The following is a 22,792-nucleotide window of genomic DNA, read 5'->3' as shown; positions in this document are numbered from 1 at the left end:
TGAGGCTCTGAGCTCTTGGGGTCCTGAGTTCAGTGCATCCACACCCTTCAGGTAGATCCAAATGTCCATCTAATTTGCATGTAGTTTCCTCTGTTATTTTCTCCCTAACTCTTTCCTGAGATTGCACTCTCTCCACGTGTTTTAAACTCTCTTCCCCAATCTACAGCAGTAAGGTCCCTCCCTATTCCGCCATCTTGGTCTCCCCAGAGCAGGATTCTAATCCTTGTCTTTTTTTTTTTTTTTTTTTTTTTTTGACAGGCAGAGTGGACAGTGAGAGAGAGAGAGACAGAGAGAAAGGTCTTCCTTTGCCGTTGGTTCACCCTCCAATGGCCGCCGCGGCCGGCGCGCTGCGGCCGGCGCACCGCGCTGATCCGATGGCAGGAGCCAGGAGCCAGGTGCTTTTCCTGGTCTCCCATGGGGTGCAGGGCCCAAGCACCTGGGCCATCCTCCACTGCACTCCCTGGCCACAGCAGAGGGCTGGCCTGGAAGAGGGGCAACCGAGACAGAATCCGGCGCCCCGACCGGGACTAGAACCCGGTGTGCCGGCGCCGCTAGGCGGAGGATTAGCCTAGTGAGCCGCGGCGCCGGCCTCTAATCCTTGTCTTGAGAGTCTGATGCTACATCAGACTGTGCAGATTTGAATTTACTTTGATTTTTATTTTTTTTATTTGTGGGGCAAACACACATACACACAGAGAGCAAGCACTCTTATCTGCTGGTTTGCCCCCTAAATACCCACAATGGCTGGAAATAGGAGCTGGGAACTCAACCCAGGTCTCCCAAACTAGTGTCAGGAACCTAGTTACTTGAGCCATTATGGCCATCTCCCAGGGTCTGCATTAACAGGAAGCTTGAGTCAAGAGCCGAATATGAGTATTGAACTCAAGTACTCCAGTGTGTGAAATCAGTATCTTAATCAGTGTCTTAATTGTGTTTCTAAATGCCCACCCTTAAATTTATCTTAAGATTCCTAATTCAGCCCTGCATCTGACATGGTCAAATGAGTTTCTTGCTTCCTTTCAATAAGAAAAATAATGTGCATCTATTATTTCCTTATTAGTAATGATGTAAATTCCCATAAGTTTACCCACTAGATAATAAACTCTCACTGATGGTCTGAGAGAAAGGTTGAAAAAATTTTATGTGTGTGTGTGGGGGAGATCAAAATCCCAACCTATTGATAGATCCAATTCTTACATTCCCTTTTCCTCCCACTTCTCTTTATTTTTGTGAAGACTTTGGGCTTCCTGGGGTGAATGATGATTTATCTTGAACAAAGTAGAATTTGTTCTTGAATCCTGCTGGTGTAAACTCTATGCTAAATAAATGGAAATAGATATAAGGAATGAATCAGTGTGCTTACTTAAAAAGCAAGCATATAATTTGGATCTTTCTTTTTGGTGAGAAAAATTTATAAGACTAAAAGTTTTATTTCCTTGTCCCCATTTATGACCTCCTTCAAACTTTGTTCATTTATTTATAGGAAATAGTTTTCTTCCTCTCTTTCTTTCCCTCTCTTCATCACTTATTTTTATGTGAGGAGTATTTGGTAAGTTGGAGGAAAGACAGACTGTTAGCACAGTGGCATTTTGAAGTTGTACTATTAAAAATAGTGAATCTTAAGGAAATGTGGTGTCGTATGTGGTGTCTCTGTGCAACTCTGAATGACTACTAATAGTCAAGACTGATAGGCTATAGAGAAGCTGATTGGTGTTCCCTTTCCCCAGTGATAGAGCCAGGACATTTGTGGGAAAGACAGAGATAGAGGAAATAACGGAGACCAGAGAGGAAAGCACTTCATAAAGCCCACAGAAGACAGGCTGTGTGAGGACCGAGGAGTGCTTTGACAGGAAGAGTAAAGGACAACATGTATTGTGAAAATCTAATCGATGCAAAATGATTCATTTTGGTGATAGACAATACCTAAGAACAGTTTGTGGTCCAAGCTGATAGCCTTTTGCAAATGGAAGGGGGTACTACTGATTATGCTGAGACAAAGTTATGAGACTGTCAGGCATATCTGAACACATGAGCATACTTCAACAAAATTCATGGAAAAAAGGAATTGAAAGTTTATCTCGGGCTGGCGCCGTGGCTCACTAGGCTAATCCTCCACCTTGTGGTGCCGGCACACCGGGTTCTAGTTCCAGTCGGGGCGCCTGATTCTTTCCCGGTTGCCCCTCTTCCAGGCCAGCTCTCTGCTGTGGCCAGGGAGTGCAGTGGAGGATGGCCCAAGTGCTTGGGCCCTACATCCCATAGGAGACCAGGATAAGTACCTGGCTCCTGCCATCGGATCAGTGCGGTGCGCCGGCCGCGGCGGCCATTGGAGGGTGAACCAATGGCAAAGGAAGACCTTTCTCTCTGTCTCTCTCTCTCACTGTCCACTCTGCCTCTCAAAAAAAAAAAAAAAAAAAAGTTTATCTTGGCACAAAAACTTTGGAGGAGTAGAGGAGTCTTCAAAAAGTTCATGGAAACATTTATTATGAAAAAAACTATGCATGTATTTCAGCATTTCTTTGCAATTAAAAGAATAAACTTTTAATTGCATTATTCCATAGACTTGTTGAAGTGCTCTGATATGGTCCCAGACTATACCTATACATTGTCCCAGACAGTATGGGTGTAACTAAGAAGTTAGAATCTTCTCTTACTCAAAACATTGAGTTAAGTTATTAAGCAATGATGTGTCTGGCACTACATTGAGGATGTGAAGCTGACCCCCCACCCCACCCTTTTCTTTTATCCTAGATGAATTGTTTTTTCTTTGCCCTAGACTTTTCTCAACACTGAAGAGTAAGGCAAAACTTTCACAGTCCAGTTCACCAGTTGTGAAGTTCCTTAACAGTGCTTGTGTGTAAATAGATTCCACCTGGCCTTGCCCACATGGTGGTGGCTGCACAGCCTGAAGCATGATGAGTCAGAGCAATGTGGTTTTGTTCTGCTTCTGCCCTGCATAGGCTGGTTTTAATCAAATGAATGCCTAATCCTGTAGTGAATCTTATTAAGCCCTTTGCCCTTCCCCATTCCATCTGTTATACGTTTCATTCTTTATCCTCCACATAGAATAAGTCATGTTTTTTTCTCAGACCTTCTTTCTTTGAGTTTGATATCTTTCAGAGCTAAGCCTGAGTCAAGAATTACATTCAAGCTGAAGTGGGTCTGGCTGAGGATTTTCAGAATCCTGAGTTTCTTGAATGCTCTACATATCAGCAAAGGCTTTTTTTTTTTTTTTTTTTTTTTTTTGATACAGTGTACTGGGAAGCCCTGCAGTTGATTTTTTTTTTTTTTTCAGACTTTCCTGCTAGGACCACAATTACTGTCTTCCCAGGGTGCAAAATAGTGACAGGGCCTTGGGGCACATGGTTATGGTGACATCTTCCTGGATCAGTAAATCTGTATGCCTGCCAGTCTGCTGTAGAATCTAAGTATCTGCTGGTAGATGGATTGTGATCTTGCCTCAGTGGGCCGTTCTGATCCTTTTGATCTGTTGGCTAGTTTACTATCTTTTTAACCAAATCATCCATATCAAAACCAACTGGATTAGAAAGTAGGTCTTGGGGCTGGCATTATGGCATAGTGGATTGAACCACGGCTTGTGATGCTGGCATCTCATAAGGGCACCTGTTCCAGCCCTGGCTGCTCTACTTCTGGTCTAGCTCCATGCTAATGCACCTGGGAAAGCAGCAGCAGATTGACCCAAGTATTTGGATCCCTGCACCCATGTGGGAGACCTAGATGAAGCTCCCTGCTTCAGCCTGGCTCAGCCCTGGCTGTTGTGACCATTTAGGGAGTGAAGCAGCAGATGGAAGATGGGTATCTCTCTCTCTCTCTCTCATGTCAGTCTGTCTCCCTCTCCTCTCTGTAACTCTGCCTTTCTAATAAAAAAAGAAAGTAGATCTCAGAGCCTCTGCTCAGAAAATAGTAAAACAGTACAGCTTTCTCCAAGGCACATATTCTGTTTATTATAGTATCTCTCTTTGGCAGATATTAAAAGATTTTGCTTAGGAAGAATTAACAATATTTAAAAGGTGTTGATGGTGGAGTTCCAAATTTGGTTCTCTTTCAGAAATCTCAACCCTAGACAGCTGGACTTTGTCCTCCTTTTGTATTTATTTATTTCATTGTCCTTTTCCCTCTGTGTAAGTTTGAGGGTAAGGTTCTTGTGTCTCTGTCGTCTTTGAAGACCACCCTAACCCTAGTGCTAAGTCTGTTGTTTTCCAAATAGAAGATAATTGATAAATGTTTTCCAAACTCAAATATCTTTAGTCTACAAATCTAATAGTTCCCTTATTTGATGCTTGCTTTATACAGAAACACTCACTGAAAGGTTCCTAGATGGAATGCAATGTATCAACTTGAGTGTTATCACTCAAATGTGCTTTGAGCAATAATAAGACCATACCAGAGGTGAGGAAAATATGGAAGTCACTCTGCATGCATTCTTTTTTTTTTTAAAAAAAATTAATTTTATTTATTTGAAAGACAGAGTTACAGAGAGAGGTAGAGAAAGAGAGAGAGGTCTTCCATCTGCTGATTCACTCCCCAGATGGCCACGATGGCCAGAGCTGCGCCAATCTGAAGCCAGGAGCTTCTTCCAGGTCTCCCACGTGGGTGCAGGGGCCCAAGGACTTGGGACATCCTCTACTGCTTTCCCAGACCATAGCAGAGAGCTGGGTCGGAAGAGGAGCAACCAGGACTAGAACTGATGCCCATATGGGATGCCAGCGCTTCAGGCCAGGGCTTTAACCTGCTGTGCCACAGCGCCAGCCCCTCTGCAGGCAGTTTTATGGGGAGCTTTTGCTATCTTGGTCACAGAATCTTTAGTCCTCTAGGGTTGTGGGTAAAACATGGGGTTGGTGTTATATCCAATCATTTTACTCTCGGGCTTATTGGTCTTTCTACCTAATATATATATATATATATATACAAACCCATTTTGAAATAGATAGAAGAAAAGGTGTCTTAGACTCATAAACATTCAGCTAGAGCCCAGAGCCTGCCTTAGGAGGAGCATCTAAAATCCTCAGTAGACTTTGAAATAATATTAGGCTAGTATGTGCTCCATTGGGGAAATCAAAGCAAAACAGGCATAAGATATAAGACAAATGGCCACTTGATCCTATTTCTAGTGATTTAGTATTTTTTTTAAAGATTGATTTACTTATTTGGAAGGCAGAGTTACAGAGAGGCAGAAGCAGAGAGAAAGATCTTCCATCTGCTGGTTCACTCCCCAAATGGCTGCAACAGCCGGCACTGAGCTGATCCGAAGCCAGGAGCTTCTGTCAGGTCTCCCACTCGGGTGCAGGGGCCCAAGGACTTGGCCCATCTTCTACTGCTTTCCTAAGCCATAGCAGAGCTGAATCAGAAGTGGAGCAGCTGGGACTTGAAATGGAGCCATATGGAATGCTGACACTGCAGGCAGTGGCTTTACCCTCTATGCCACAGCACTGTCCCTAATTCAGTATTTGAACCTAGCTGTGTGCTTTCTACCCTGTTTGACACTTTTGCATTTCTTTTCTTTATTAGTAGTAATTGGGCTTCTGGTCAACAGGGATTATTATGCTTCATTACTACCTCTGCATAAAACTCTAGTTGCTATGAATTCTGTTTTTGTTGTGCTTGAACAATCCATATTTCTGATTCATTGATATGGCTGGTGGTGTGGGGATGGGCCATTACAAACAGATGAAGAAGGTTCAGTTATTAGGAAAGTTCAAATAAGTTTGAAGAACAGAGGTGTACAGAATGTGTTCTAGCCGCTTTCTCTGTTGGGAAAGAAGACTTCCTCTTATTCAGTGATGGGTGGTAAGAAATTTTAGGTACTATCCATCATTTATGTAATAGAAGCCATGAATTTGGTAGGCAAAAAAGTGTCAAACAGGGCTAACTCCATGTAGGCATGTAGTATCCATGCACAAAGCCTGCCTCCAGTCACTGTGTATGGAAGACTACTTTATAACTCATCAACTCCAAGTGGATGGTTTTTTGCAATTATAATAACACCAAGCCTTCCAGTCATCTACAGAAGGAAAACTCCCACCAAGATTCATATCTCCATTAGGAAGCCACATTCCTTGAATAAGAAGATACAGAATAGAGCTTTTCAATTGCAGATAAGTGTTTTTGCCCAGCTCCATCATTTTGCCCTGTATATGCCCAGGAGCAAACCAGAAATGCTTGCTATTAAATTTCTTCTGGAAGGATCTTCCCTCTACTTCCCTTCTGGGCCCTATAATTTTAAACTTCAAAATCCTAGCCAACCCTGACTGATGCAACACTATACATAGCTACTACTAAATGTAGGGTTTTTGGTCTGAGACTCCCTGGTGATTGGTGCCAACTGTAGTGCCCTAAGCAACAGCTTAGAAAGCCAACAGAAACTTAAGTTTTCAGATCTAAGTGTGAACAACCAGGTAGGGCTATGATGGAAAGCTTCCTTGAGGTGTAGAGATTGGGAGGAGATGTGTGGGCTGTGAATTGGCAGAGAAGAGGATGAAACATTCTGGTAAAACTGTATCGTCAGGGACAGGTAGGTTCTTAGGCTTGAACTTAAGTTGGAAGAAGAGAGCTGCATTTCAGGGACTTAAATTTTTAGAAGAAACTTATTTAAGAGGGAGTGAGAGAGGGAGAAACAAAGTTGGAGTAAATGCTCCCATCTGTCGGTTCGGTTCATTCTCCAAATGCCTGCAATGGCCAGGGTTGGGCTGGGGCCAGAGGTAGGAGCCAGCAACATAGTCCAGGTCCCCAATGAGTATGACAGGAACCCAGTTGCTTGAGCCATCACCACCACCTCCTAGTGTACACATTAGTAGGGAAGTAGACTAGGAGCCCAAGCTGGGAATTGAGCTCAGGCACTCCAATGTGGAACATATGGCTCTTAACTAGGCTAACTGATCCCACTCAGGAATGTCAAGTTTTAAACTGAGGTTTAAGGAAAGCAATGAGATTTCAGACACCATAGGCATGGCATGGACTGGATTGTGTGCCTTACTCATTATGTGTCTGTAGTATTTTTGCCTTTGGCAGACATGCAATAAATAAATGGGATTGAGTTTTCTGAAGATAAGAAGGGAGTTGGTGGAAAGATGTGATTTTGGTATTTTCCAGTCTCTTTTTTCTACAGTTCTGTGATTCTAGGAAGGCCGGGAGGCAAGAGAGAAAGTACATTTGAGATTCTGAAAGAGATTCAATGTGGCTGGAAAATGCAATGTGAAGGAATTCTGATGAGAGATGAGGCTGAAGTGGTATACATGAAGCCAAGTTATACAAGGTCTTCAATCAGTTAAGGCATTTGAAGATTTATTTATCTATTTTTATTTAAAAGGTAGAGTGACAGAGAGGAAGAGAGGACACCTTTTCATTCCCCAAATGTCTGCAACAGATACGGCTGGGCTGGGTCAAAATCAGGAGCCAGAAACTCCACCCAGGTCTCCCATGTGTGTGGCAGGAAACCAAAATCTCTTTCTCTCTCTCCCTCTCCCTCCCCTTCTGTAGCTGACTTTCAAGTAAATTAATAAATCTTTTTTTAAAAAGAAAAGTCTTGGTAGAGAGGGATGCATAAAGAAACCTAACCATGAGTGATTAGAGAGGTAGGAGGGAAATATAGGGAGGTGAGAGAGGACGAGAGTTTGAGAGTGAGCGGTTGTCCCAGTTTGCTCACCTTTATGTCATTAAGTCTCTAGGTTCTCAAATATCTCAAATTACTTCTGGTGAATAAGTCTAGGTTGGGGGGTAGGGGAGGCATATCTAGCAATGACCATGTGAATAACATAGCCCAAAGTCATAAGTCTATTTAAACACATTTAGGTTCTGCTCCCTCTGAAGATTTTACCAAAAGCTAAAGAGGAGAAATCCTCTTTATAGACTGTACAGCCACACTAATAGTAGCCAGCAGGGAAGCTGACCTATAAATACTCTGAGCACATTAAGGTAAGTACATTTTAAAAACAGTTATGTCTTTTGGCTATGGTCTAATGTGATGATTGGTGAAAATGGAACTGAAGAGTGACAGGAAATATTAATGGAAGGCAGAGCACAGTCCTTTGGCCTTAGAAAGAGCAATGTTCCCAGAGGGAAAGTTTGATGAGTAATGACCTTGATATACATCTTAAACATTCTGACAGTGAAGTAATGGGTGCTCCTTTTACTCTCTGATCACAGATTGTCCTTTGCTGTGACTAGGTTCACTACTTCAAGCCACCTCGGAGTACAAAGGCAGAAACATCACGACATCCGTCTTCCTGTTACAGGCAGTGGGTGCTGTCACAGGCGTGCTATCAGAGACTGTAAGTGGGTGCCGTAACATCAGGGTCTGCTTTGACTGCAGAGGGAAGAGAACTCAAGGTCTCGAGAAGGTGCGTTTTCCCGAAGCATCCCACTTCCCAGGTTGCTGTTTCAGAGCTGATGATTCACGTCTAGATGCCCCTCCGCCTCCATGTCCTTCTTAACACAAAATTTGAGTCAAGCTCGAACCTTGCTAAGAAAACATTTGCTCTTTTTAGTTGCTGCGGCGTTGGAGTCTAAAGACAGACTCTGTGGGAAGGCAGATCCTTAGTTACCTCCTCTCCAAGCTGTCACAGGAATTCAGATCTTTGCTTGCCAAAGCACTTCTATGGAGGTCAAGTTGTTTTTTTTTTTTTTTTTTTTTTTTTATGTGTAGCCTTGAGTGACTCACTCTACTCTCTCAGCCTGTTATTCCCTCCTAACACAGAAGTCTGGATTAGGGGATCCTTGAGGTCCCCCACACCTAGCCTGTGTCTCCACCAAGACTAGCACTTACCTTTAGCCAGTCCCTTCCCTGGTAAACTGGGCTGCCTCAAGAGGGTTGTGCTGTATTTGGACCAGGAAAGCTTCTATATGTGATTGGGCAGAGAGAAAGCTTGCTTGCGGGGGGAACACCATAGGAAGAGGCTCAATGTTGAAAATATACCTACTGGCTGGTGCCGTGGCTCAATAGGCTAATTCTCTGCCTGCGGCACAGGTACCCTGGGTTCTAGTCCCGGTTGGGGTGCCGGATTCTGTCCCGGTTGCCCCTTTTCCAGTCCAGCTCTCTGCTGTGGCCCCGAGAGTGCAGTGGAGGATGGCCCAAGTCTTTGGGCCCTGCACCTGCATGGGAGACCAGGAGGAAGCACCTGGCTCCTGGCTTTGGATCCGCGCGGTGCGTAGCTGCAGCACGCCAGCCACAGCGGCCATTGAGGGGTGAACCAACAGAAAAGGAAGACCTTTCTCTCTCTCACTGTCCACTCTGCCTGTCAAAAAAAAAGGTGGGGGCACTGGAAGGAAGGCGAAGAGCCCTAATTGCTTGTTCAGTGGCCTACAAGTCATATTCAGTAGATTCTGCCTGGCCTTGCCAGTCCTTGATGATAGCCCAGTCTCATCAGTTTGTGTTTACCTGGGTGTAGGGGCTATAGGTTAAGAGAAAGAGTGTTGGAGACAGACATTTTGTTGTTGTGTAACCTTGGATGAATTGCTGAACTTTCTATACCTTATTTTCTCTATCTTTTAAACGAGAATGCCTCACAGACCTGCAGAAAGATAAAACAATACAAACAGAACAAAGCAGTACAGAGTCTGATGTGACAGGAGTTGCCTCCCTTGATCCCAGCGCCGTTCACTTTGCCCTTCTCCTGCGCGTTATTCCCACTGTCTGGAGCTCACGTTCACCACAGGCGGGTCCTCCTCTCTGTCTCAGTGCTTGAGTCATGCTGCTGCCCCAGGGGTGCGTTGCCTGGCCTCACAATCTGCTAACTGCTCTTTTTTTTTTTTTTTTTTAATTGAAAGTCAGAATAACACAAAGAGTGATAGAGAAAGAGATTTTTACATTTGCTGGTTCACTTCCCAAATGGCCACAATAGCACAAGCTGGGCCAGGCAGAAGCCAGGAGCCTGGAACTCCAACAGGGGGTCCCATTAGGGTGGGAGAAGCCCAAGTACTTAGGCCATTTTCTGCTGCTTTTGCAGGTGCACTAGGGAACTGGATTGGATGTGCAGAAGCTGGGTCTTGAACCAGCACTACAATATGGGATGCCAGCATTGCTGGTGGTGGCTTGGCCCACTGCACCACAGCACTAGTCTCCTGGTAGCTAGCTGCCTTATATCACTTAATTGATTTTTGCCCATCTAGGTTGCTGCTTTCTGAGGGAAGAAATCCATCACATACTGGTTTCCATTATGTAAATCTGGTAAGATGTTAGGTGCCCATCATGATATAAGCAGTTCTTGAATGAAGAATTGAATATAGAAAGAAGTAAATTAGAGAGAAAGGAGTAGTGTGTGTAATGTTTACAATCTAAATGGATGCTGAAATCAGATTTTCTGAATTTGAATCCTGGTACTGCCGGTTATGAGCTTTGTAATTTCAAAAGAGTTGGTAAACCTCTGTGCTCATCAGTTTTTGCATCTGTATAATGGCAGTGGGGAAAAATAATGCTTCTCTCAGGGTTTTTGTAAGCATTTAGTTTAAGTAATTATCTGAAGAATGTTTAGAGCAGTGCCTCGCACATAATGCTATCAAAGCACCGACTATTATTTTAAAGAGTATGGGCTTCAGATCAGACAAACTTGAATTCAAAGCCTGCTCTATTGCTTACTGATTTATTATGTGACCAAAGTTATTTGGTTTCTCTGTACCCCAGTTTCCTTCTCTGTAAAGTTGGGAAAATAGGCCTGCATTCTAAATTGTTGTGTAAATGAAACTGAGCTCAGAACCTAGAACATAGGGTGGGCCTGATACCTGGTGGCTATTGGAAGGCTGTTTCAGTCTCTCAGAAGCAGGAGTTTGAGGGTGTCTACATAAGGATTCATTGCAGTAGCCCAGGTCCCAGTTAGAAAACTAAAAGCCTGAGCCCTAACTGGGAAACGGTGAGAGAAGAGTTGAATCAGGGATTACAGGTGCATTGAGGGAAGGAATAAGGAAGTTACTTTGTGTTGGTTGCTAAGCTGTGTCACCAAAATCCTGACCAAATTAGGTCACTCTAAATACATTTGAAAGGAGCTGGAGACTTTTGCCCGTGTGAAATTCCAACACAGGTCCATACCTGTCACTTCTCTGCGTATCTCTGGTTATGTAAGGTGTTGCTTGTGTTTTGTCCTTGTGTAGCAGCTGTGTTACTGTCATGGTGATGCTGCAGGTGTGGGTGAGTGGAGATGCACCGTCCTCTGCCAGTGATTCTTGTTCTCGGAGAAGGTGAAATTCCCAGTGTGGAGTTTGTGTATCTCAGGTGAAACTTGGCTCTTGTTCTGAAGCTCCACGGGGGCTCAGGGAGTGCTGATTTCTAGGGGATCAGTCTGTTCTCACTCCTGAGACCTGATTTGGTCTTGAAGCATGTTCTTGTCCCAGGAGGTCTAGGTTCCCTTCTAACCTCTGCCAATGGTTGAGGGGCTGACTGCTTTCCACCATTCAGGGCAGAGGGGACTTCAGGGGTGGGCTCAGTCAGGAATCCCACTAAGGCCCATCCCCACCAGGTAGGGAAGGGGAATAAAGAGCAAAGAGGAGGCAGGCAGGCCTACGCATGAATGACTTTGTATTCGGGTGACCGTTCCTCTACCATCATCTGAATCTGTTCACATTTTTCATGGTCCAACGTTTTCAACTTCTCTTTCTGTCCCACTTCTTTGTTTGAATTTAATGCTAAGTTCCACAATGCTGTCAGTTCTTTGGTAAGGAGATGTAATATACCTCCACTTCAAAATTACAGATTTTCAGGGGTGGGTACTGTGGCACAGAGGGTTAAACTGACCCTTTGGACTCTCATATCCCATATTGGAGTGCCTGGTTTTGGCTTCCATCTCTGCTGCTGATCCAGCTCCCTGCTAATGTGCCCAGGAGGTTACAGATGAAGGCCCAAGTATTTGGGCCCTTGCCACCCATGTGGGAGACCTGGATGGAGTTCTTGGCTCCTGGCTTCGGCCTGACCTATTCTGGACTTTAACAGGCATTTGTGAAGTAAGCCAGCCGATGGAAGATCTTTGTGTTTCTGTCATTCTGCTTTTCATATAAATACATTCATAAATATTTTTTAAAATTACTGATTTGGAACACGTTTGTTATGTAATTCACCATTTCATTAAAATATTGTGACTTCATTTCAGCAATTCCAGTTGGTTTCAAATATCAAGATCAAAGTAACCACTTCCTTTTTTTTTATTACCGCAAAGTTCTTTATGATTAGTTTTATTTTTCACTATATCCAAATAGGAAAAACAAATCCTTGTTTGACTTCATTTTGCATAATATTCAGATAGGAGGAAGTTTAAAGAAAACAGTTATGTTCAGGTGGTTGGCCTGGATGTAATCAGAGATTGTTTTCCACCTGGCCTTGTACCTGAGGAGTTTAAAAATGTACTGATGGCTAAGTCCTACTCCTAGATGATTGAAAATGACAATCCATTGGGATGGTGTTGGGGGTGAAGGATTTTAGTCATTCCAGGTGGATCTGCTGGGCAAACAAACTTGAGAGTTATGGTTGGATTTTAATTTTCACTGTTGGATTAGGAAATTACATGCATTGAATGTAAAGAAATTTTTTGAAAAAAGATTTATTTATTCAAAAGGCAGAGTGACAAAGTGAGAGCCAGAGAGGGAAGGAGGGAAGGAGGGAAGGAAGGAAGGATCTAGAGAAGGAAGGAAGGAAGGATCTAGAGAAGGAAGGAAGGATCTAGAGAAGGAAGGAAGGAAGGATCTAGAGAAGGAAGGAAGGAAGGATCTAGGGAAGGAAGGAAGGAAGGATCTAAGGAAGGAAAGAAGGAAGGATCTAAGGAAGGAAAGAAGGAAGGGTGGATCTTCCATTCTCTGATTTATTCTCCAGGTAGCCCACAATAACCAGGGCTAATCCAGGCTGAAGCCTGTATTCAGAAACCCCATCAAGGTCTCCCATAGGGGTAGCAGGGACCAGAGTACATGGGCCATCATCCACTGCCTTCCTAGGCACAGTAGCAGGAGATTGGATTGGAAGCCGAATGGCTGGGATTCAAAACAGTGCTCTGATGTGGGATGCCAGAGTCATAAGTGGTGGCTTAACTTGCTGTACCACAAAGCCTGCCCCTATAAAACAGTTTTTTTTTTAAATTTTTTGACAGGCAGAGTGGACAGTGAGAGAGAGAGACAGAAAGAAAGGTCTTCCTTTGCCGTTGGTTCTTCCTCCAATGGCCGCCACGGCCGGCGCACTGAGCTGATCCGAAGGCGGGAGCCAGGTGCTTCTCCTGGTCTCCCATGGGGTGCAGGGCCCAAGCACTTGGGCCATCCTCCACTGCACTCCCTGGCCATAGCAGAGAGCTGGCCTGGAAGAGGGGCAACCGGGACAGAATCTGGCGCCCCAACTGGGACTAGAACCCGGTGTGCCGGCGCCGCAAGGCGAAGGATTAGCCTGTTGAGCCGCGGCGCCGGCCTAAAACAGTTTTTTAAAATAATGTAACTGATCATGTTAAACTAAAGCTTGTTCTGTGCCGTCATTTTTCAAACCAATCAGTATTTTACAGATGATGTTTTCAGGATATCAGTAGTTCTAAAAGGGTTTGCCTTTTAAAGGGTACAACTTCAGAATTGAACTTCTTGTGGGTAGTGACCAACTGGAGGCCAGTGGTGTGGGTGGTGAGATAATTCACCAGAGCCGTCAGAGTGAGCAGAATTAGAAAGTGCTGCAGAAGAACACGCAGGACAGCCAGAGGCTGACTGCTGCAACATAGTGTAATCTTCAGTCTTTTCTTAGGATGAGTTTTTCCATGGTCCAACAGGTTTTCCCAGGAAGGTAATTTACATTTATGGGTGGACCTGGAGAGTTTGTACAGCTTGTAGCTTAGGGGGTTTTCCCAGGGCACCAAAGGCCCTGGGGCAACCCTCCACACTTTGGAAATATTCACTTATCTTTTATCAGGGCCTTAAACTGTGATTGTATTGGTGTTACACACCTGTGTACTCTGGCATATGATCATGTTTACTCCAGTGATTCTCAGTGACCCTGGGGGCAGGGGGAGTATCTCTTTTTTCAGAGCATACTTGCTTTTTCAGATTGACTTTTTCAAATTACTCCTCCCCTATCCCACCCCCCAGTATGCTGTTATTTTAACATTCTTGAATAATATTAATTCACTTAGGTAGGAATCCTGTAAGAGCTGAAGAATAAAGTTTGTTAAATTGGCAGAGCCCAATAATTGCACAAAATTTTACCGATCAGAGTTGAGTTCCTCTTCTGCCATCTTGGTCTGCTTCCCAGGTTAGTGTGGGCCCCAGCTATGCAACTGCAGTGGGCAGTTGATGGTGTGTATCTTCTGAGTATGTGAGGGCAGAAATTCTATTGAGAGCCACTTTCTTGAAAGGTCCCTTGACACTCTTATTAAGTATAGCATATTCATCTTTGTCTTTAGAGCTCTGTGGAAGTGCCAGTGTAGAAGCTGCCAAAAACCTGGGAGAGGAAATTCCTTACATTTTATTTGCAAGTATGATGCAGCTATGGCTCTGATCCTGTCCATTTTAGGGCTAGTGTGAAGGGAAAAAAGGAAACCATTCAGTATAAGATTTGCCCTAGAATGGCACCTGTGGCTGAGTCCCTGAGTAGCTTTCTCTTCAAGTTTAGTTGGGGCGGGTTGCTTTTGGGGCCAGAGTTCTGATCATTAGCATTAGTGGTTGTTGCTCATTAACATTTGTGAGGAATACCCAAATCACACCAACAAAGGGTGTGAAACCCTAGCTTGTTGGGGGGAGGAGGGGTGAGCAGTCCTGTTTCTTCTTGGATTAATACCAGACTTATTTCCCATGGTGCAGATCCGTTCTTCTCTGCGTGGGAATGTTTAATGTTCCTCTGGTAGGTGAACGTTTCATTCAGAGAATTTTTTAAACACAGATCTTTTTTTTTTTTCTTTTTAAACTCATCTTGAAACATCCACAAGCCTAAGAAAATGATTCCTTTGTGACAATGATTTATTGATGAATTTGTAAAGGCCTTTTGATGTAAGAGTGCTTTCGCTGCCATGTGGGTCCACTGCTCTTTCACAGAAAGGGTTAACCAAGGCCCAGACACTCCTCTGCAGCCTGGAAGCTTTGTGCAGATAGCCAAGCTGGGGGCTGAAAGAGACTGCGATTCATTTGTTTGTATATAAAGCTTTCATTCCCAGAGTCCTAGACATACATACCAGGAAAGATGATTGTGAAAAGCAGGGACAAACCCCACACCCAAGTGTTTCCTGGCTGCCCCACTATAGCTAATGTTGTCTGACGGTGTGGCCACTTGGATGTTTAAACAAAATTTTCTTTTCTGGTGGTGACTGAAGACTAATTAGGCACACCCAGCAGTTCATCATAAATACTGTTATGTATGTCCACAGATCTGCCTGAGTCTTGAAGACCTTTAGCTTGCAGATCTTCAGCTCTCCCTTTGTATTGCACCCTTTGTGGGCTTTGTTCTGGAATTGCGACTCTTGAGGTATGCTCTTCTGTGGTGCTGAGGAACTGTTCAGAGGGCTTGTGCAGAGAGAGAGAGCCCCAGCTAGAAATGTCTCCCAGGACTCCGAAGGCGCCTTGGCTTCCTTTTCCACTCTAGTTTCCAAGCGGCCTGGGTCTGGCTATCGCAACAGCACCCCCTAGTGTTACAGGGTAAGGATACATTCCTGCTTCATTTAATAAGGCGAAGTGTTGGGTGTGGGGAACAGGCAGCTTACCATTTATTAAACAGTTTAGCCGAGGGGAAATATGCCACAGCAGCTGAGAGAGGAAGATTAGAGATAGCCTTAGGTGGGGTTTTAGAGCACTTTATAAAAATGTAAAGGCTGAAAGGAGTCATGGGAAGGAATCAGGTCCCTGGGGAAGGAGATGATCCTGTGAACACTTGTTCATTCTTCAAAGAGTCCAAAGAATGGTCAGGGCCTTGCCACAGAGGCCTGTGGTTGCTGAGACCAGGGCCCTATGCTAGGGGCCAAAGCTTGTTTTTAGAGGAGGTGAAACTCGTATTCCAAACACTCCAAGGGGCAATTTAAAGGCGACTTAAGTATAAATGATACTTACCAGATAAAAAAAGATTTGATCAAAGAAGTAGATCTTAAGTCTAACAGGGAACAAAGGGAGTATAGAGAAGGCAGAGGGCTGCTTCCTTCCTTCATTTTGTCCCTCTAACAATTATTTGAGTTGCTCTTCAGTAATGGCTTTTGTTCTGTGTGCTAGGGGTGTAGATATGGATAAAGCAGGGTTCCTCCCCTCATGGAGCTTTCATGCTTTATGACTGCAAGGATGTGATTTGAGGACACAGAAAATACCCAGTACTCAAAGTTGTGTCCTCTCTGACCAATTTCTGAAATTTCTGAAGGCAGACCCCTTGCGCATTAAAGGTCTGCTTTCTGAGACCGGTACCATCAACGGAGTGCCTCTGCACACATTCTGGAGTTCCTCTGCACACATGCTGTCTAGCCAAAATGACAAGACTGAGAGGGATAGAAGGACTGGGGGGTGGAGTGACAACCCGAGGACTGGCAAGCTGTGGCCTTGTGGAGTCTGTCTCAGGGCCAAGATTTCCTCATCTAGACAAACAGCTGTACTAATTCTTGTTAGGTCCCTTCTAGCTCTAACCTTCTGCTTTGTGTGGCAGACAGCATTTAAGGAGGCACAGAGCATGGAGGTGTTACCGGAGAAATTGCAGGGTTCTTGTCTTCGCGCAAGAAAGAATTCAGGCGTGAGACAGAGTAGTGGAAAGTAAAAGTAGCAAAGTTTATTAGGGAAGGGACATCCGTAAGAACGGATGGGCACCTCTCCAGACAGGACCTGGGAGAGAGTGCAGTTGCTCGGACTGGGGGGCGGGGTGGGGGGAGGAGCAAGGTTACATGGTTGAGTGGAGAGATTACACCTGGCCAGACCAGGCAGGCAGCTCAGCAGAGAGGCAGAGGGCTGAGCGCGCAGTCCAGTTGAGGCTGGGGGTTTTTAAGGAGATGGTCTTGCTTCCCCACCTCTGCTCCTCTTGGAACAAAGGGCTTTTTGGATGTAAATAGAAAAATTTCTGAGTTTTCCCCTGAAGGTATCAGACAAGAGGAAGGCTAGCTGGCGCCATCCTGAGTTTAGAGGAAGGGTGAGCAAGACCCCCTGGAGAATGGGGATCTGGAGCAGGGTGTTTGAAATGCAGATACTGGGCTGCATCTGGGAGATTGTGGAAGATTTGTCAGGCAGAAGGGGCGGGGACCTCCACCTGGCAGGTTATCAGGTAGAAGGGGGCAGGGCAGGATGCGAATACCGGGCTGCCCCTGAAACATTGTCAGCAGATGCATATGCTGGACATAGATGTCTTCTCTTTAGGCCTTTATGTCGCATACACATAAGCTCCTAACTGACTTCCTACCTAACAGAGGCACCACTGGGAAATCTGGATAATTGTTTAGGGCTGGGGTGGGACCAGCTTGGATGCTAAATAAAAGAGAATATAGAAAAGGAATAGGATTTGACAATTAAACTTAGCCTGTTTAAAAAATGTTTCTAGGGTATTGATTCCCAGGTTCAATTTCTGACTAGAAATTGCCTTGGAAGGAAGGGTGGTGGTATCAATATTGTGGTCTTGGATTTTTTTTTTTTTTTTAAGAAAGCCCAATTGGTTTTACTTTTATAGGTCAAATTAGTTTTCAAAATTGCCTCCCAGTTCACAATAATTAGGCCTGACCCTCAAGCTGCCGCTGCTGCTTGAAAAGCTCTATGGTGTGGATTTTTGAATGTTTCACCCTAAACTTTCCTATTTAAGGTGGACACAGGGTACTGCCGACCCATATTACCCATATTCTTCAGATCCTAGAGAGCACGAGGCCTACTTCCTGTTGTACCTGAAATATTCAATTAAGAGTATATTTTAGGAAATACTTTGAGTTTGAAGCATGATTTTGCTTTTGAGAGAACATGCTCCAATAGAGAGACACCCAGCTGGTATTCTTGGCTGTTTTCCTGACCCACTGTGTAACTTTGGATACCACATGACTTCTCCTTGGAAAGACACATGTAAAATCCCTGAGCTCCTTAGAGAAGACACTTCATAACTGTACCCTCAAAGGTCGGTGTGATGGAGACTAGTGAAAGCTTTGACTGGGTTTAAACATTGCAGGTGTTTTTTGCCAGGTTCTGCAGCAGCTAGAAGTTATTGATCCTCCTCCTGGCAGTTTTCTGGCCAGGCTTTCTTTACTTTGTGGCCTTTTTCTTTGCAGAGTTTCCAGGACTCTGTGAAAACTCAAGTACTGTGTAAACAGGCTTGCAGGGTGGAATGTGGGCGGGGTTTTTTATTTGCAAATTTCTTCCCACACAAGGCTGGCTTTTAAAGAAATAACACCAAGGACCAACAGAAAGGCAGAAAATTAGGGTGGCTTTGCGACTTTCTATGTGTGTGCTCTGCCACCTACTGGAAAAGGATCACCAAGCTTGGAAAGCTGACTGGCAGAGCTGAGGAGGGTGTGCAGCCTCGGCCCTTCGTCTCTCTCTGAGGGCCAGGCAGGGTACACAAAGATCGTGAAACGCCACGCTCTGCCTGGTGTTTTGTTTGGTTGTGTTTTTGTTGGGTCTCTTTAACTGGCGGCAGGGATTAGGCCACCCACCTCAGGGCTGGGCTGCTTTGGGATCCTGCCTCACATCATCATCTGGCCTCATTCCTCTGGAGACCCAGTATTTTAACTGGGACTGCCCTGAAGTATTTTTCACTGGTTTAAAGTGGAAACAAACAAAACAAAACATTAAATCCAAAATAGGGAGCACAAAGACTGCCTTCAGGCCAACTGGCCATTCAGGAAAAGGAATGCCCCCCCCCCCCCCCCCCCCGCCTTTTTCCCTGAAATGATAGTGTTCAAATGCCCTTTTACAAAATGGTGCAGATAGATGAAACTTACCATTACAATCATAGATTTACTTGGCAAAATAAAATGTTCGTGTGGTAGACATGTGACAAAGTGCTTAAGTCACCCCTTGGTGACACATCCCATATTGCAGTGCCTGGTTCAAGTCTTGGCTGCTCTGCTTCTGATCCAGCTTCCTGCAGTGGTGGGTGCCCTGCGAGGCAGCAGATGATGGCTCAAGGACTTGGGTCCCTGCCAACCCATGTGGGAGACCTAGATGGAGTTCCTGCCTCCTGGCTGTTGTGGGCATTTGGTGAGTGAACTAGCAGATGGGAGATCTCGCTTCATCTGTTTCTGTCTCTCTGTTTCTGTCTCTCTATTGCCCTTCCAAATAGAATGAAAAATAAGCAAAAATTTTGAAAAAGTATCCTAATTCTTTTAACATATTTTCCTGTCGTGAAATCCCAAAGTCTGGGCAAATGCAGTTTGCTCCTCCTGTGGCCTCACCTTTCCCTTCATGTGACAACTTGAGTGGAAAAGTGGGGTCAACAATCCTCGATTGTAACTTCCATATTTTCCCTGGCAAATTCTCCGTGGATTTTTCTGTGCTGTGACCCACATAGAAACACAAAAATAAGAATGTCATAGAATGAGGATAATGTTTCTTCACTAACTGGGTCGTTGCTTTATAGATGAATTTTGGTCTGTAGTAAATGCTTGGCCTGGTTTTGTACCCTTTTGGATCATTTTCTTCCTCTGGACTTCTCCATGGAATGTGACCTTCCTGGCTGGATTTGGATGTGGAACTCCCAGGGGAAGGCTTAGATTTTTTTTTTTTTTTGGCAGGCAGACTTTCAAGGCAACTGGGACAGGATGAGGAGGCCCAGATTCCCTGTTTCTTGAAATTTCTCATAGGCGTACGATACTTTTGAAAGATTTTTAAACCAGAGCATGACATTTTCATATATGTGATTAGCTAAAAAAAAATCTCACAACTGACATAATGAAACTCATTTGTTTATTACAGAGTATAATTATGGAAGAGTGTTTTTTTCAAATGTTTTAAAGCCATAATTTAAACAACATTTATGAAGATTAGAAGGAAAAATTGGAGTGACTTTGAGACAGGTTTAATGAAAATTGTCATTATGAAAAACTTGGAATCAAATTTATTTTGGAGAAGGAAATTAGTTAATAAGGACAGATAGTTGAGATCTTTAGGTGGGAACTGAGAAAATTAGTTTGTACTGAAGCCAGTACTCATGGCATCTTCATTAGAAATAGATGTTAGCAAAAACTAAACTTTTAAAATGTTTGTCAATAACAATTGCTTTGAGTGAACAGAGATTCGTGATTGCAGAATGTTTGTTTCTTATGGACACACACAGAGTTTGTGACCTAGCAGCTATGTGAAAAAGGTAGAAGAATCTCTTCTAGTTAATTTTCATGGGCCAGATTGCTAGAAATGTGTCCAAGAAGTGATTTCATGAAACTTTTAGAACTTGGCCAAAAACTCTGGCAGATCGTATCATCTGGTAAATATTTAAGACTTTGTGTATATTATTTTCAAGGAAAGGCAATAAACTGTAGACAGTTTTTTTTTCTTCCAGCAAAAATAAAATACTGCAGGATTGTTAGCATTTGAATCAGAACTTTGTTACGCGAATGAGTTGCTTTTCTTTTTTTTGGAGAGCCCATATTATATCTGATGGCACTGGGTCAACTTAAATTCTCTTTCACTGAAGAGAATGCCCATATAAAAGTTCACTACAATTTGCCTGTTAACTTAGTGAAATCTTGGCATATGGAAGCTTTATTTTTCATTAACTGGTAGTTTTTCCTTTTTTAGTTATTTATTTATTTGAAAGTCAGAGTTAGAGGAGAGGCAGAGAGAGAGAGGTCTTCCATCCGATGGTTTACTTCCCAATTGGCCGCAGTGGCCAGAGCTGTGCTGATCTGAAGCCAGGAGCCTCTTCTGGGTCTCCCACGTGGGTGCAGGGTCCCAAGGACTTGGGCCATCTTCCCCTGCTTTCCCAGGCCTTAGCAGAGAGCTGGATCAGAAGTGGAGCAGCTGGGACTTGAACCGGCGCCCACATGGGATGCTGGCACTTCAGGCCAGGACGTTAACCTGCTGTGAGTCCTGGCCCCATAGTTTTTCCTTTTTAAAAACTCTTATCTTAAAGGGCTTATGGGATTTTGATGTCACCTTTATTTTAAAGTTTCAGTATGTGTCTCAAGAGCAACTGAATGTGTAAATTCTTCTATGTAGCAGGAGAAGTGGAAGGCAAATGTCAGGGCTATGGACTGGCTTACATGGGTCCTAGCTTTGTGTTCATGATACCATCTTGTATTTCTTTTCCAATGGGGTTCATTTCTGTCATCTCATTTGGCATTCAGGTATCTATTAAAGTGAGGGGTAGGGTATTCATGCTTATTCTAAAACTTGGGAAACAGTCACAGATGAGGAGTTGCTTTCTTGTCTCCTTTTGCTTCAACCCATTGTTCTCTTGGTAATGAGGAAAACCTAGTAATCAACAACTTACTATATGCCTAACTCTGTACCTATGTTACTTTTTTTTTTTCTGGTGAGACAGGTGTGTTATTTTTTTTTTCCTTCTTTTTTTTTTTTTTTTTCCAGATGAGCAAAGAGTGGCTTATAGGGATTTAATATCTTGTGGGAGTTTATATATCTAGTAAGCAGCAGAACTGGGAACTGACCCAGTTCTGATTTCATGACCTGTTTTTGAAACCATTGCATCACACATCCTGCCTAGTTATGCTACAGAGAAAGCAGCTTCCACAGGCCTGTTGAATCCAGCTGTCTACTACTGGGCTCTCAGCCTGCTTACTTGCCTCCATGGTCAGCATTGAAGAGCAAGAATTTGATCTGGACCTCCCAGAAAAGAGTTCTAGAAAGGTGGCAAGATTTGATGTCTAGCTCAGGGACATCAGTCACTGTAAGACCGCTCTCTCAGATGTTTTGCAACAGCATGACGGGAACACAGTAAATGAGTCTGCCCTCTGTATTGACCACAGTCCTGAGGAGCAGGCAAGCAGGAGGTGGCAAACTGGACCTGCCTGCCCAGTGTGTTGGCAGGCAGCATCTCACAGGCTTTATCCCCGCCCTGGCCTCTTCCCCTCTCTGTTGCTTTGGGCAAGTTCCCAACTTTTCCTTAGATCAAAACGAAGACTTCTTGGCTGCCTACATCCGATTGTCACTAGGGTTTGGCTGTCTCTCAGAAAAGGCCGGCTGGGTTGGCCTAAACTTTCCTCCCGTGGCATGCCAGGAAGTTGAAACTCCACTGAAGGACCTTAAAATCAACAACTATCTGTTTCATTCTGTAGTTACGGCTTTGACTCAAAGGTCAAGGTACCCGAAGCCAAGTCAGTGGCGTCTTGAGGGCCGATGTCTAGACGCGAACCTATTTGTCTTTACAAACCTAGCCCTTCTCTTTAGACCCTCTGCCTGCCACTGCTGGGGAACTTTTTTTCTGCCAAGGGCCATTTGGATATTTATGAAGTAATTTACGGGCCATACAAAATTGCCAACTTAAAGATTAACCTGCTATGGATTCACTGATTTTTGAGGCCTGCCTGTGGCTGCCTTGGCAGGGCCAGACCAGAAGGTCTCATGGGCCTTACCTGGTCCACAGGCCGGTCGTTCCCCACCCCTGCATGAAATTGTATCTGAATATTAAGCTTAGTCTAGAGACGGGGTGCTTTTTGGACTATTTTTGATCTTAATAGCTGTCTGCAGTATTGTTACTTCATTGATTGTGGATCTTCGAGAAGGAATAATTTTGTAGAACACATACACTTTGTATACAGTTTGTGAAAAATTTACCTTCAGAAGATGTGTTACATGCCTGCCCATGCACTGTTTGTGTTGGAAGGAGGAGTGACATCTAAGATCTCCATTTATCTTTGTTCTGTGAGGTTAGTGAGATTTAACTCTTCAGTTTCTTCTGTATCTCAAACATTCAGATATCCTAGTTACCCACCACAACAAAATATCA

General features: G+C 44.1%; 1 protein-coding gene across 4 annotated transcripts in view; it reads left to right on the top strand.

Moving 5' to 3' along the window:
* AKAP6 (A-kinase anchoring protein 6) overlaps positions 1-22,792 on the top strand; it is a 633,025-nt gene that overhangs the window by 23,754 nt on the left and 586,479 nt on the right. For 2 of the 4 annotated variants that reach the window (XM_051822154.3, XM_089309797.1), the window contains exon 1: positions 8,336-8,354. The exons of the other annotated variants lie outside the window; for them this stretch is intronic. The gene's annotated coding sequence lies outside the window, so the exon portion shown is untranslated. Of the gene's footprint in view, positions 1-8,335; positions 8,355-22,792 lie in introns of those variants that run through there. 4 annotated transcript variants of the gene reach the window in all.

This window comes from Oryctolagus cuniculus, chromosome 12 (genome assembly GCF_051225735.1).
Source record: "Oryctolagus cuniculus isolate XC-2025 breed Fujian yellow rabbit chromosome 12, ASM5122573v1, whole genome shotgun sequence".
In the NCBI taxonomy this organism is placed as follows: domain Eukaryota; kingdom Metazoa; phylum Chordata; class Mammalia; order Lagomorpha; family Leporidae; genus Oryctolagus; species Oryctolagus cuniculus.
Note: the sequence above shows the minus strand (reverse complement) of the source record. Positions and strands in the feature narration are given on the sequence as shown.